This window comes from Ambystoma mexicanum, chromosome 7p, assembly GCF_040938575.1.
Source record: "Ambystoma mexicanum isolate Mex_15411 chromosome 7p, UKY_AmexF1_1, whole genome shotgun sequence".
In the NCBI taxonomy this organism is placed as follows: Eukaryota; Metazoa; Chordata; class Amphibia; order Caudata; family Ambystomatidae; genus Ambystoma; species Ambystoma mexicanum.
Window position 1 is genome coordinate 546,808,838 of NC_090939.1, and position 13,810 is coordinate 546,822,647.

Genomic DNA, 13,810 nt, shown 5'->3' on the forward strand with positions numbered 1-13,810 from the left:
AGTGGAGTGACCAGACCTCTGCCCTATCCCCCAAAAGGGTCTTGAAATGCAGCTGGCTTTACCAAACTTTAAACAATGCTTTCTATGTAAGTAGAACTGAGCCCTGGGAGACAAAAATGTGGGAGAATCTGCTTTCCTTAAATGAATTCCCTTTATAGTGTGTGGATGGGGAAAACCTTTGTAGATCTTAGCCTGATTAACTAAAAATATTAATTAAAATATTTCCCCTTGGCAGAACACCACAGGGTGATTTTTAAATTCGAAATAAAGCTCATTCCTGGTGTGCGCTGAAAACTATAGACTCTAATTTAATTGGGTGATTCTATTTGTCCTGTTGACACCGACTATGACCCTACACTGCCAGCTTGGCCCAACAAAGGTCTTAAAATTGAGGGGGTCTGAAATCCCAAATTCTCAAATCATCCCAATTTTTGCTGTCCAGATTCCCCAACACAGGCCTTTAAGTGGAGAGCAGTCTAATATCCAAATTCTCAAACCGTCCACATTTTGTTTGTCCAGATTCCCCCAGACATGCCTTTAAGTGGAGGGGAGTCTGAAAGCCGAAATTCTCAAATCATCACCATTTTTGTTGCTCCGTTACCTCAACACAGGCCTATAAGGAGGGAGGTCTGAAATCCAAAATTCTAGACTTTTAATCGAGCATGAAAATCAAAATTGCTCAGCACTTCATTTGTAATGATTTTGTTCACTGACCAGCACTAATCATTTCTTAAATTGAAATTGAGATAAAGTACTGTTATTTGTGTTTTTCCCAATTCATTTGTGTGATTTATTTGTGTAACAAGATGTTAATTGTGAGCCACAAAGAAGGTGGTGTATGTAGTTTAGTGTGATTTCCATTACTTCTAATTTAAATAAATAAAAATATATTTCCTGTACACCGGCCTTGTTCTTGGCTCATTGGAAGCTCAGGCAGAGGGATTCAAGGGGCATGAAATGAGGCTGAGATAGGGCTGAAAAAATGAGCTAACATTAAACCATTTATTGTGTGACACCGAGATTGGGGAGGGAAGGAACTCCTAGTGTTGAGGGTGGCCTCTCAATAAACCATTACAAATTGGGGGCTCATCCGGGATTCAGTTTCTATTTCTGACTCATGTCAAGTGCATTGTGACATACTATTAATTTTTATGTAATTGCATTAAGGTGAGGGAAAGTCATTTTAGCTTTGTTAATGTGCCACAAGGATTTCAACCCTGAGTTCCAAGGAGGTGTATAGGTGATACATTAAGATTGAGTGCACATGTATTTTAGTTTGGCATTGTGAGTGGAAATTAAGCGGGAGCAGGTTGATTTTTGCTCCTGCAAAAACGAAATTAAAAATAAATTGCAAAATGGACATTTTTAAAAAAGAATAACATTGAATTAGATGACACCATGAGACATTTCCTTACTAAGCTGTTCATTTGCGGTGAGTGGACAAAGGCGGTTGAAGGGAGCTGGCAAGCTAAAATGATGCAAAACGTCACATCAGAGGGAATTGACATTTTCTGTGAAGGTGGGATATGACGCAACGCATTAGAGGCATTTTATATGACCCAAAATGGTCAGGAAGAAATGAGTCAAATGGCTCAGCTCACAGTTTATCTATGCTTACACTTGCAGTTTGTTGGAAGAGCGAGTGCAGAAGGGTGAGGCCTGTGCTCTGAGTCAGACTGAGATCCTGAATGATGCGCAGAAATAACTTAGTTAGAAGTTCAAGCACACCAGAACAATATCATCGAGTTGAAATGAGAAAGTCTCATGGAACAACTAAAAAATGAGATAAGAACCCAGCAGCAAGAGAGTGCAGAGAATGAAACACAGTTTCCTGTGCTGCAAGATGCACAAAAAGAGTGTGTGGAACATTTGAGCACACTTCAACATAAGTTCAATGATCAGACTATTTATAATCAATCAATGTTATATGACCTTATGGCATTTCAATTACAAATAAAGGAGTTAAAAAATGAAAACAGTCAGTTAATTATAAAAGGGGTTGATTCCCAAAATTATTTTGATCAGATATATCAGCAATTATATACTTTAAAACAACAGAACATTCAACTGGTGAAAGAAAAATACCTTTTGAGCCAGGAGAATAGTGTCATTTCCCAGGAGATGTACCAGTTGAAAATGGATGTAGAAAGGAGTCAGTCAGGTTCTCAGGTACTGACTGGAAATAGGCAAGAAAAAGTAGAACTAATGGAGCGAGTGAGGCAAGCAGAAGCTGGCCTGTTACAGAAAGCACATTTTAGAAACACACAAGAGAAAGAGATTGGTATTTTGAAAGCACACCCTGTTGAATATGCACGCACAATGCATGGCACACAAAAGGCGGAAAATGAGTTAAGTCAGAATGAAATCAGGGAATAAAAAGATCGATTAATGGCCCACAGTAAAGTGCTTGAGGCCAATCAGGCTTTGGTCTCAGAGTTTAAAAGCCAGCTCTCCAAAAAACCATCAGGAAAATCGGAAAGAGAGAAGCAGGTGTGAGAGTTTGGCAAATTAAATTGAGTTACACAAACAGGCATCGAGGTACCCTCACCAATCTGGATATGGGAATCGGCCCTCTGCTCCTATGATCCAGGGAAGTTGCCCTACCCCTGAGGAACCTCATGCCAGTTAACCACAATTTCCTATGAGCTGACTGCAACTGACCTAATGCTTTCCACCTACCAAGTCCAAGGAAACATAAAGCACCTAGACTAACCGAGGCCTAGCCAAACTCATCCAGAAGGCCAGTCCTTATCTGAGATCAGAAGATTACTCACCTCTAGCACAGAGAAGGGAAATTAGCCGGACCGGTGTGTCCTGGGAAGTAAGTAATAACCCAATGAGTACTTCAGACCAGGAAAACTCCCTTAATGAGAAAATGAAGGAGCTGGACCTTAAATAAAATGAGATTGCAGAGAGACCACCTAGCTCGCTTCACTGGAGAAGAACATTTAAAGCTTCAGCCAAGGGGGTGGGCATTCTAGAAACCTCTGTACATGCAGGGGAGGGTGGGGGAATTCCCCAGACTCACTGGAAGGAGGGATGAGGAAATTGGGTTCTATCCTGGGCCTATACATAACTACAGGGAGAGTGACCCTGAGAGTTCACTTTTGCCCAGACGAGAGGAGTCCAGACCCAGTAGTTCTGGGAGATATTCCCAGTTTCATAGAGATAGTGAGCACCTAGAAGACAGGGAAGGGAGTACCAGTAGCATTTCTGAGTCATAAGGTGAATGGACTACAGTGCAGAAGAAGGAAAGACTGAGAAACAGAACAAGGGTTTGTAAAAGACCTAATAAGACACATCAAAGTCTTAAAGAGCTTCCTGACACCATACCACAAGAATGCCAAGTATTCGGTATGGGAGCACCTGGAACTTTATGAGCAGATGATGGCATCATTCCACATCAGACATGATGTGAATTGTGTAGCAATTGCTAAATGGACTTTCTGACCGGAGTACTCCATTTTGTTTGCAGGACTGGAGGAACAGGATCATTATAAATGGTCAACCTATAAGGCGGCCATTTTAAAACATTTCTCCTCACGCAAAAACCCACAGGAGGCCCATAAACCTGCATATAATTTGCAATTTGGGGAGGATCAGGCACCTAGGGTGTTTGCGCAGCAGTTGAAGAAGGCATTTGCTCAGACTTCCCCGTGGGTGAACACAAATAGTAGGGAGTTCCTAACTACATTTTTCTAGGCAATTCCCAAATTCATCCTGTAGCGAAGGAGCCAAGTACCCCCACCTCAACCACTTCACCCATATTGCCTATATGTTGGGAACCAGAGTGTGAGACACAGGCAAAGCCATTGAATATACAGATACCATGGAGAATCCTGGAAGCAAGGTTCCCATTGAGAAAACCATACCTGCATACAAGACAGTATGATGGCCATTTGAATGAAATCCCAGAAGAAACAGAACAGCTGAATGAAAGAGAAGAATGGTGACGTCACCATCACACATGAAGCAAAGGTGACGTACATAGAAGAGATACAGAGACAAGAAAATGAAGATATTCTATAAGGCATAAAGAAAGTATCAAAAGATGAGTGACATCTTGGGATCAAGATGAAGACGCTTATGCTACAGAACTGATGAAGATATCAAGTTATTTTACACATGTGCATATGCAAAGAAACGCAAGCAGATGAAGTATTATTGAGGCTAGCTTTATAGTGAATAGATTGCGGCATGCGCCAACGTATAAATATATAGGCGTGAGTAAAGAATGGATGCTTCCACTACATATTATAGCAAAGCTAGACTATAAATGGAAGGCCTCTTTTCCAGTGTGTCACAGTTAAAAACAATTGAATGAATTAACAGGAGTGAAACTCAGAAAGGCAAAGTTTTATAGATACCAAGAAGCCAAGGTCGTATCAGGCTGGGGTGAACAGACATAGGATACAAATCGTGTGAAAGAATGAAACTCCTGTTCAGAAGACATGGACAAAAACACGGAAGACATCAGAGGTCTTTTAGAAAATAGTATTTTAAATGCACTAGAGGCTTGATTTTTTGATATTCAGTCACGAGGAGTGATGAAGTTGGACGAACATGACAACCACACCTACACATGAAGGCAGAACGTGCCTTCACTCCCTTGAATTCTCCAGAGCAAGGAACATTTCCAAGGCTGAGTTCAAAACTTTAATGAACAGCAGACCACTGAGGTGATGATAGATGATATGCTAACTGGTAGGAAAATATGGTTAAGACTAGCTCACCAGCACCTGGAAGCCCAGCCTGCATGCTGCTAACATAGGTGGAAAAGTACTGACGGAGGTTAGAGTGCCAACCAATTGTAGGGGGCCACGTGATTAAGGGTCCTATATTTTGTGTAACCAATGGGACATCATGTATTTAGTGACGTTCATAGTGACCTGTTTAGGGGAGAACTTAGTTGCCCGACCTGATGTTAAGAAGCCTATCACTGTCTTAGACTAGTACAGAACGTATACTTAGATGTTCCCTTACAACCAATCACAATAGCCACTAGGTTTTTGTAGTTTGACACCTAGGATGACGTTAGTAAATACGTAGGTTGATGTCATCAATGACGATTTTGTGTTATGAAAGAATGCTTTTTTTAGATGCATTGAGAGAAACCATGCGCTGAGATGTCCGTTGATGTCCGTTGGACTCCCTGTTTTAGATAATTGATATTAAAACAGTTAACGTTTTGCCAACTACCTGAGTTGTTTCGATTATTGATGTTTGAGTAACTTCTGCATCCCCATCCATCTCATGGGTATTGCTACCTTGTCTTAAAGGGCTGGAGTCTCCCAGTTCAATCCTGACTCAGGTGGTGCATGATTTTCATGAGCATAGGACCATGGATTGGGTGATTTAACAGGCCACCAGGATCTTTGCGGTCCAGAAGCCTTCTGAGAGTAAGCCCCCCAAAAAACACCAATCCATCTAAAACCCCTGCTGCTGTGAAGGTTGCAGAGGTAAATACACCCATCCAGTGGATCTGGAAATAGGGGGACCTAAACGTAACCCTCCTGCCAACAAGCAGGATGAAAGGCAGAAGGGACCCCCCAACTTGGCCCAATGAAATGGTAGTTAGGTGGGGGCCCAGAACAATGATCCCTCAGACCTTGTCACCTATGGAATCCCTAGTTACAAGGGTAACAAACCAATCCTGGGGTATGTATACATTCCCCCGGCCCAAGGGGGGTACCAATCAGGTAAGTACTGCCCTGGGAAACTTCCCTCCAAACTTCCCTCAGGAGAGAAGTATCTCTCCACCTTTCAATCTGAACCTTTTCCCCAGAAATCCCCTGAACCAGAACTTCCAAAATAATCCTCATCTCTCTCCCACGTTCCAGGACAATAGATCACTAAACCCAGGAGAAAAGAGATTCAGGATGAAAAATGATGGGGGGAATTTCCAGCACCCAAACTACTCCAGGAGAAGGGACAGTTACTCTTTTCTGGAGCAGCAGAGGTATGATTCAAGGCCTCCCTACAACCCAGAAAAGATCTTGCAGCTGGAGCGACAGATCCAGCTACTGACCAATAACCTGGGGTGCATGCTGAGGGCTCAGTCCAACTCTCAAAATGAGTATTCCCCAACACCCAGGGCTGATAGCTCAGGGGAGAAATGATGGAAGGAGACATCCAACAAAGCAAAGGTTTCTGACGAGGAGGCTCGGGTGGATGGGACATGCCACGCCCCTAGAGGAAGCTTCCTTTCTCTCCCAGACAGAACCCCTAAAAACCTCTCAGCCTGAAAGTGACTCTTCTACCCCTGTAAAGCTAGGACCCAAAGAGAAAATTGTAAGTAGGAAAGGTCAATGAAGAACCCACTTTGTGGAGGAACTCCTGATCATCCCCTTTGAAAGAGAAGATTCCCTGGAGGATTCAGGTAAGCAGAGATTTTCTTTAAAAACATGGGGATCCCTCCCAAAGAAAAATGGGTCCCAAAATAACTTGAGTGGGATAGGGTAAGCATGGAGACCGACCCAGAATAAGAAACATTTCAACCCCAAAAAGGCAAGCTAGACAGAATTAAAACTGAGGGGGGAGTCCTTTCTTCAAACAGGTTCTGAGAACTGTCACCAGGTAAAGTAGAACAGCCAAGGCGCTGGGGAAAAGCAGCCTTCCCCAACAACTCCCATTGCAAGTTTCAACATTTTATTTAAAGATTCCTGACCTCCGAATCAGAAAATCACCCACGATCACACAGTGTCAGAGTTCAATATTAAGAAAATGACCACAGGGCTGTCAAATAACTAACACTTTCTTTGCACCTTGAAGGAGAAATGAGGCAGATTCTTTGTACTGGTCAAGGTATAGAGTCTGTGTCAATTATCAGATCTGGTGGATACTGGATCCTGAGCCACCCCTAAGTCCAAACAGGCCTTTAACCAACTCAGGACAAGGGGAGGGCCACCAGATTCCCCTCACACCACTTCCCGGAAGACTCCCAAATGTTGACCGGAATGATATTTCCGTCGAAGAACTGCAAATCTGGAAATAAAAAATTGAACGACATTGGGTGAAAGTCGTTACTTCAGAGGAAATGCCTTGTTTACTGGTGAACAATCTCCTGAGGGGGTTATAACCTCTGATCGACTGTGTAAACAAGGTCCTTTGGACCCAGACTAAGTTACCTATAAAATTAAAAATGAGAACCAATTATGTAAGCATTGATGGTACCTGTCATTTAATTGATCAATGTTCTGAGATTGCAGAATTCCATTTCAAGAATAACCAAGTCCCAGACATCACTGTCATCTCTGTAGGAGAACAGACTGGTGATGGGAACCCTTCTTTATTCTTGAAAATCAACCTTGTCCCAGTTTTAAGTGGCAATCCACACTGGAAGGGAACACCCTAAAATGTTCCTCTAGTCCAAAATCAGAAGAAACCTTGAGTCCCGTGAATCTGCTGAAAGTCTGAGGGACATTCAGAAAAAAGGCGAACTGTTGTTTTTCCTCATTCAGTTAAATGAGCGGGAGGAGCCGGTGCTTGCCAGAGTATGCCTGAATGACAGAAGAAGCTTCATCAGCAAATGATTATTCAGGAAGCTCCCAAAAGATCAGATCATTCCCACATTTAAATTGATTGACAAATGGGAAGTAGGTCTGGGAACCCCAAATTCAAAACATCTACTGTCTAGCAGGTGTATGCTATAAAAGTCCACTGGCAACAAAAGCATAAATCATAATTGTTGGGTCGTGAGAGATGTCCCTTCTGCTTTTATTTGGGCAGTCACATTCTCAATCGATTTGCAATCAATTTGGACCTAATTAATAATAAAACCTGGTCACGACTGTGGCATAACCCCATGGGATTTGACTACACAGAAACAGCATTCTCGTCAGCTCAATTGCTGCCTCATGCCATTGAAGTTCAAGTGCAAGAAGATTTTACCATCCCGGGACAGGTGCGACAATTCACTACTCTCCTCAAAATCAAGCGAGTACACAACCTCAAACATCAGGATGCTTATATAAATCTAAGTTCCCATCTCCAACAACAAGGTTTGTAATTCCGAAGCCTCTAGTAGACGTAGAACACAACTCTATTTGAATATTGGTGAATAACAGCGACCTTCAAAATATCACTTTGGGCGCAGACACCTTTATTGGAATGGCGGTTGATGCCAAACAATATTCTATTGATTTAGGTAATGTAATCATGGGATCAACCCCATTTCAACATCAGCAACGGTACTACTTCAGAAAAGATTTTTACCAGGCATGGGGGTCATTTCATGGCCCTACGGGGTGCAAGAGGTGACCTGTGACATTAGAACGGAGGAGGTAGTGTTCAGAGTCAAGGACCACTACCTCAAATCCCTGGAACCTACAGGCAAGGTCAACACCATAAAAAGAGATCTCTCCACCCAACGGGAGGATACAGCTGATATTGCCAAGCACAAATGTCTTTCAAAGGATCAAGCAGATGGTCGAGTAGATGATCAATCTTCCTGATGCCTGTGAGACAGAGGTGCAAAGATGAAAGCTAAATCAGGTCTTCCTGGAATGCCAAGATGTCTTTTCAGTGGACTCATACAACTGTGGACGCACATCCATTCATTCAACCACCATGCCCATGGACCCGAGATGGTTCCAGTATTTGTGAAACAATACCGGTTACCTCTCATGTCCATGGAAATACTCACAGAGCTTTTTAAGAAATTAGAATCCTGTTGGATAATTTGCCTTATCCAGAGTACCTGGGCAAACCTGAGGGAGTTGAAGATGGCCCCTTCCCTACATCAATCAGGGACTGGCCCAAATCCAAGGGTCAAAGGTATACACCACCATTGACCTGACCAACGGATACTGTACAGTACCTGTGAGTAGGGAAGACCAGTACAAAGCTTGAATATACTTTCAGGGGGAAGCACTACACGTGACCTGAACCCCCTTTGGATACATAAACTCTGGCAATCAGTTCAACATCTTCCTACATCGTCCTACATAAGTCCATGCCCGACTTGGGCAAAAGGGGAAACCTGGCCTATGTGGATGATGTGGATGATGTTCTGATGAAGAGCACAACTGTGGAGGACCATATAGCAGAAATCTTCTATTTACTAGCCCAGTTTCAGAAAGCTGAGCCAACCTATCCTTATAGAAGGCACAGTGGTGTAAGACCTGAGTGAACTTCTTAGGGCACACGATCACCCCAGAGGGTCTTAATCCCCAGGTGAAAAAGGTGGAACCCTTCTTGAAATCAAAAGACCCTTCTACTCTGTGAGAAATAAGAAGCCTCTTGGACTCACTAATTATAGTGGGAAGTTCATTGAAGACTACTCAAAAGACACTCAAATCTTGATCCATTTATTGAAAGCCAGAGTCAAGTGGGAGTGGGGTCCGGAACAAGCCGAGGCAGTTAAACAACTGAAGAAAAACCTTTCCCAGGATCTTTGTTTGGCTTACCACATAAAGAACAAGAAGTTCTTCTTGGAGACAGGGTTCTCAGATACTTGCCTAACAGTGGTGTTGTATCAAAAGCATGGCAAGGTCAACAAAGTTATCTCATACGCGAGCAATGACTGAAGGAAGGCGCTCTGGCAAAGGTGTGGATGTTGTAAAAATACTACCCATTAATCCACGGAGAGCACATCCTTGTTGGGACTTCTCACCAACACTTGCAATATCCCCAAAGTGACTAAATCTGGGCGGGGAGCGTTAGTTACTTTAGAATTATTTCCTGGATTCTGTCTATGCAAGGCTAAGGAAGTCATTTTACCAGTGAGGTGATGGCAAAGATTCTAGGTGTAAAAAGAAAACTCCATATTGCCTAACACCTGGCCTCAAGTGGGGGAAGGGGGTAGAGAGTTACAAAAAAAACAATTGTGAGTATCTTAAAGAGGTTTGGGGCACACTCTGGACACAGTTTGGACATCTGATTACTGCTGGTCCTGATGGCTATTAGGTTGGCACTATCTTCTGCAACACAGATGTCTCAATTTGAGCTCATGACTAGACAAAAAAATGGTGTTACCTCAGCGTCTGCTCTACAGATCTCTGGGGCAGACCCTGATAAATGCGTCCACTACTCATGAGTACATTGAAAATTTAAGGAAGCACCTCCAGCAAGCTTTTGCTTATGTTCAGTGTAATTTAGAAAAGTTAGCTGAAGGAGTCAAGACCTTTTATGATCTAAAGACCACCAAGAAAGAGTATGAAGTAGGGGAGAAGCTTTACCTGTGCAATTTTCAAAGGAATCAGACCAAGGAGCAGAAGTTTCTTCCAACTTAAAATTGTAGATAAAATATCATCTGTTGACTACAAGATCTGCATCCCAAAAGGAGAACAGACAGAAGAAAAATGGGTCCACATCAATCAGTTGGAAAACTCTCATCCCAGACCAGCGTTACAACTGATTGATGAGCCAAATGAAAGAGGAGCAGAGGAACCATATGAAGAATGAAAAGGAATTATGAAGAATCAGATGGAAATATATATATAAGTTGCGCTACTAAAAGCCTATGAAATTCAGTGAAAAAACTTTGTTAAAGGGTTGTTATGGTTAGAAGTAAAACCGAAAACCCCCAGAAATTCACCAGTTATGGTAAGCTAAGCAACCATAACTCGCGCCACCACCGTGCACTGTTAAGACTAACACCCAGGACATCAAAGATAACATCATAAATGTCACCCTTTTCTGAGCAATCCCAGGTATTTTCCAGTGAAAGTTCACCATTGCACATGTCCCAGACAATATCCCTGGTGATCTACATACTTTTTGGAAGTTTTTGAGCCCTTTCTTGGTGTTTGACATGTCCGTGGCCAGTGCGGGTGTTCGTGGAGTGCGCATCTGCACCCCTATAAAAGGCCACACCCCAGAGCTCATTCTGTCTTTCTACTACTGCAGATTGACCTGCTTTTGCTGCTTTTGCTGCTCTTGCTGCTTTTGTTTCAGCTAACCTGATGGCACCCATGGCACCTGCTGGTGCTACTGCTGTCTCAGCACCACCCCCACCCCCACCTCCCCAAGAGCCTGCAGAGGGGAACAGGCATGTGGATGCAGAGGAGAGAGATGAAGAGAATGAAGTGAATGAGCTATTGGAAGTCCCTACTACTAGCACTCATCATGAGTCTTGGGTGTGGCGGTTATTTACCACTGTTGATGGACTGCCAAAAGTTTGTGCGAACAAGGTGATCTGCACTCAGTGTCGCATGGTGCTGAGTCGTGGGAAGCCTGGTTCGTATAGCTATGGTACGACATCAATGAAGCGAAACCTAAGGTTGTTCCACGGTGGGGCTATTTGTAAGGTTGTACCTTGCGATAAACGTAGTAGGTTGAGTTCCCCTGCAGCATCCTCAGTTTCTGCTCCTGCCACCATAAGAGATACTCCTGTGGGACAGCGCATCCCTCCAGCTGCCTCACAGGCCATTCATGATGCTGTTGACCCTTGCCTTTCGAGGGTCACAATATTGTTCTTGAACTGTGATGCAGTACTCTGCAGGGGGAGAACATTCTGAGTGCTTTCGAGACTGCGGTCAAGGAGCATGAGAAGGACTGACCACTACCTGAATAAGGCTCACCCTACATCTTCCTCTCTCCACCTGCCCTTTCTTATCCCCATGGTTGGTGTCCCTTCCTTACCCTCCTTTCCGCTCCTTTCCTCGTGTGTCGTGTTTAAAAAACAAAAAAAAATATAAAACATTAAACACCAAAGAAAAAGGCTCTTTTCAGAGCCGCATTTCACAGTTCAAAAATAGAAGTGACAAATAAAAAGTGCAGGGCCCTGTGCATTTTTTAGAAGTCCGCGGACATTTAATTATTTTATGGGTACTGCCCTATCAGAACCTTTGCCCTTTTCTCTGGGAGGTAGTGGTGGCTCTGAAAAGAGCCTTTTGTGGTGTTCTTTTGTGTTTCAAAAACTTCAAATGGTCAACACCTACTGCAAAATGGATTGCTGTAATTCCAAAAAAGGTTGCAATGAATTTTGCATATTTCGCAGAAAAATCTGATTGCTGGCATAAGTAAGGTGTACTTCATCTCTGCGAATAATGTGTGTACTACGAAAGATAATGTTTTCATTCTGAAAAGAGGACATACTAACATCTCTCAAAAAGGCACAGACAGCCTTGATAACATTGTGCCTTGCTTTCTCCATTTGTTAACATTGCGCCTTGCTTTCTCCATTTGTGGACGAAATGAAAAAGAACACAGCCACATTTGTCTCTGCGCAATACAGGAAAAAATTACTCTGGAATTTGGATACATGTCCATGACTTTCCCAAGTCCTTCTTTCATTGCAAATTGCAAAGAGATTCCAGACACATGTCCAAAACTGTTCCCTCCACAATGAATAATAATAATGTCTGATGACACTGTGTTACCAAAGTAGCACAGAGAGGTACCAAATCCAGCCACTTAATTCCATGGACTCCATGCCAGTGCACTTCCACATGAGGGAATCCAAGATGTGCAGCCACTCCACAGCGATCTGCATGCACCTCCAACCAATTTATCCACAAATTACCCAAAACCCAAACAATCTGCTTTCTGAAACACACAGCCATAGCTATCTGCTCTCCTCTCAGGAAAAAGACTTTCTGACAAAGTCTCTCCTTACACAACACACCCAGTAAACCTTATTGACCAATCCTTTGCTCTGCTCAGTCTCATTTGCATGCCTCTCAACCCCAAAATCCATGTATGTAATACGCAATTTCCGTGGACAACCGCGATGTCCGTGGACAAATAGAAAAATGTAAGAGTGTGGAATGAAAATTTAAATAGTGTGCCCCATTTCCCCTTTGAGTTTGGCTCCATGACATTGTGCCATGCACCCAAAACTCTAGGCCCTGGCCACAACCACCGCAGCATAACACACCCATGCTACCAAACATTTTGACTGTGGTATGTGGGCTGCTTATAGGGGATATTAACTACAATCAATGCTCTACTAACAACCCAAAACCAACATCATATTAAAGTAAAATAGCTAGTAGTGTGCCCAGCATTTAGTATGTCCGCGCACAGCCGCAGTGACCCACAACATCGTGAACACATCAGGTGCACATGCCACCTAAACAAATACAGCATTTAACCCATCTCTTACTCCCCCACCCTCCCTAAGCACTTCTACACACCAACACACTCTCTGAAATAGTATTTTTCATCTATTTGACGCTGTGCTGTCCGCGGATGTCCGCCGATCCAAGATGGCGGGTGCATCAAAACAATGTGACGCACCTCACGCCTTACCCCAGCCAATCAGCAAACACATCCCTTGTTCGCGGACATGACGCAAGCCGATTAACCAATCAGTGTCCTGTCCGCGGAGGGAACAGGGAAGTGTGTCCGTGGAGCGGACATAGATATCACATATTTTTTAGACCTTTTTGGTTGTTTTAAAAAAACTACTGGACGGATTTCCACCAAGCCGCTGCTCCTGCCGCACATTTGCTGAAAATCCGTTCAGCAGTTTGAGCTGAAGGCGTGAGCAATGTTTTTTCCCCATTCACTCTATGGGAAAAAAAGACATTTTGGGACCCCTCTATAACTTTGCCCCCCCTGGACCAAACCTCCTCGAACTTTGCAAAAAAAATCAGAGTGGGCAAAACACTTTTTTTGCAAAGTTTGGTCAGGATTCATCATGGGGGAGCGAAGTTATAAGCCGCTTATAAGCCGCCCAAAAAGTGCTCTTCCTATGCGACGAGCAACTTAACCATAACTACACGGCCACTACCATGCGCCGTGTGATATATACATATATAGGGAGTAATATACTTAGATTTCATTGTAAAAAGGAAGAAAATACATGTTTTGTGAAATGGTGAAAATGTCTTGTGTTATAATTATATGCTGGTGTTGTTTATGT